The sequence below is a fragment of the Colobus angolensis genome, unplaced genomic scaffold (assembly GCF_000951035.1).
Source record: "Colobus angolensis palliatus isolate OR3802 unplaced genomic scaffold, Cang.pa_1.0 Scaffold401, whole genome shotgun sequence".
NCBI classification, from domain to species: domain Eukaryota; kingdom Metazoa; phylum Chordata; class Mammalia; order Primates; family Cercopithecidae; genus Colobus; species Colobus angolensis.
Window position 1 is genome coordinate 2,219,799 of NW_012117389.1, and position 2,636 is coordinate 2,222,434.

Genomic DNA, 2,636 nt, shown 5'->3' on the forward strand with positions numbered 1-2,636 from the left:
TGAACAGTGAGCTGTCCTGCCAGCTGTACCAGAGATCGGGAGACATGGGCCTAGGCGTGCCTTTCAACATCGCCAGCTACGCCCTGCTCACGTACATGATTGCGCACATCACGGGCCTGAAGCCAGGTGACTTTGTACACACTTTGGGAGATGCACATATTTACCTGAATCACATCGAGCCACTGAAAATTCAGCTTCAGCGAGAACCCAGACCTTTCCCAAAGCTCAAGATTCTTCGAAAAGTTGAGAAAATTGATGACTTCAAAGCTGAAGACTTTCAGATTGAAGGGTACAATCCGCATCCAACTATTAAAATGGAAATGGCTGTTTAGGGTGCCTTCAAAGGAGCTTGAAGGATATTGTCAGTCTTTAGGGGTTGGGCTGGATGCAGAGGTAAAAGTTCTTTTTGCTCTAAAAGAAAAAGGAACTAGGTCAAAAATCTGTCCGTGGCCTATCAGTTATTAATTTTTAAGGATGTTGCCACTCGCAAATATAACTGTGCCAGTTCTTTCCATAATAAAAGGCTTTGAGTTAACTCACTGAGGGTATCTGAAAACGCTGAGATGATAACAAAGGAGAATGAAATGTATGTGCTCTTAGCAAAAACACGTGCGTGCATTTCAATCCCACGTCCTTATAAAGAAGGTTGGTGAATTTTAAGAATTTCACAAGCTTCCCTCAAATCTGAGGGAGCTGAGTAGCACCATCAATCATGATGTAGAGTGTGGTTATGAACATTTCAAGTTACAGTCGTTTTATATGTTGCTATAATAAAGAAGTGTTCTGCATTTGTCAAAAAAAAAAAACAAAAACAATTCCATTTACATTAGTATCAGCCTGATATAATGCACTGAGAAAGACATAATATCACTTTTGTGGTTTCTTTGCCAAAAATATATAACCTGAGTCTAATTATGATGAAATATCAGAGAAACTCATATTGAGGTAAAAACTATAAAGTAACTAGCCTATATTCTTCAATAATGTCAACATCAAAAAAGTAAAGAAAAGCCTAGGAACTGTTCCAGATTGAAGGAGATTAAATTCACATGATAACTAAGTGGAATACATGATTATGAATTGCATACAGGAGAAAGAAAAAAATTAGCTATGCAGGACATTATTAGGATAATTGGCTAAACTTAAACATGGACTATAAATTAGATATCACAATTGTAACACTATTAAATTTCCTGATCTTGATAATTATGCTCTATTTATCTAAGAGAATGTCCTTGTTCTTAGCAAACACAGTCAAGTATTTGATGGATACCATATCTCTAACTTACTATTAAATGATTCATGAAAAAATACACATACACATGTGTATGTGTGTGCACAATGTGTGTCTACATTCATACACTGCATGATGTTTCAGTCAATGACAGCATATATGACAATGGTTCCATAAGATTATGATACTATACTTTTCCTGTGCCTTTTCTATGTTTAGATAGGTTTAGATACACAAATACTTACCATTGTGTGGTAATTGCCTACAGTATATAGCACAGTAACATGCTGTACAGGTTTGTAGCCTAGGAGCAATAGGCTGTACCATATAGCCTAGGTGTGTAGTAGGCTATCCACCTAGGTTTGTTTAAGCATACCCTATGATCTTCACGCAATGATGAAATCACCTTATGACACATTTCTCAGAATTCATCCCTGTCATTAAGCAATGTATGGCTGAATAGGGGGAGAGAGAGAGAGAGAAAGAGAGAGAGAGAGAATGTGAGAGAGCGAGTGTGCAAGAGAGAGAGAGCAAGTGCAAATGGGACAAAAATTCACATAGTCAGTAGATCTGCGTAAAGAATATATGGTAGATAGTACATGGGAGTTCCTTGCACTATTATTGCAATATTTTTGTATTTTAAAATTTATATCAAAATAAAAATGTAAATGAACTAGCTGACCAACTGCACACCCCCAGTGCATCAGATAAGGGTGTTCTGACTACAGCTTTCCTTCCTCAGAGGTAAAGGACTAATGTGAGCATTACCTCATTTGACAGTAATGTTTTCATTGTAGATTAATAGATTTGTTTTCTAACTCACAGTCCCAGCTTTGGTGCCACAAGTCAGCTTTCCTAGAGCTAAATTCTTAAAGAATGAGCTGCTCAAGGAAATTCCGAAACGTATTCTTTCCTCAAATATTTCCCATGCACATCCCTTGTGTAATACTCTATATTACTTGGACTCTAGAGCCCAAGTAATACTCCCAGGAGACATAGCCTATGCTGCTTGATGTAATACATCCTACAAGTGTCATCCATCTTTACCTCTCACTCCATTTGTTTGGCAAAAGACAAAATGATATATTGCCATTTGGGTCTGTCACTTCCTCAACTGATTGCAAAGACAGGCTCTCCCAACTGGCAATTCTAGAGTATCAGTGCCAAAATACATTTTGCCCACACGCTCTGTGCTGCAATACACTGCTGCAACTTTGTTTACTCATTGAGTGATTTTGCCTGTTACCACTGAAATGCCCAAGAATTGTTTTCGAGATCTCAGAACCCTCAGTGGAGCATCACTCCACATACCCTGAATTTCTTCCTTCTACACCTAACATGAAGCTATTTCTTTTGTTTGGGAAAGCAGACAGCAAATTACCAAGTACACTACAATTGTAAG

General features: G+C 37.9%; 1 pseudogene across 1 annotated transcript; it reads left to right on the forward strand.

The window, feature by feature from the left end:
• Nucleotides 1-6: 6 nt before the first annotated feature.
• Nucleotides 7-657, forward strand: LOC105521601 (annotated as a pseudogene). Its single transcript, XR_001003296.1, has one exon. The product of XR_001003296.1 is annotated as a thymidylate synthase pseudogene (transcript).
• Nucleotides 658-2,636: the final 1,979 nt, after the last annotated feature.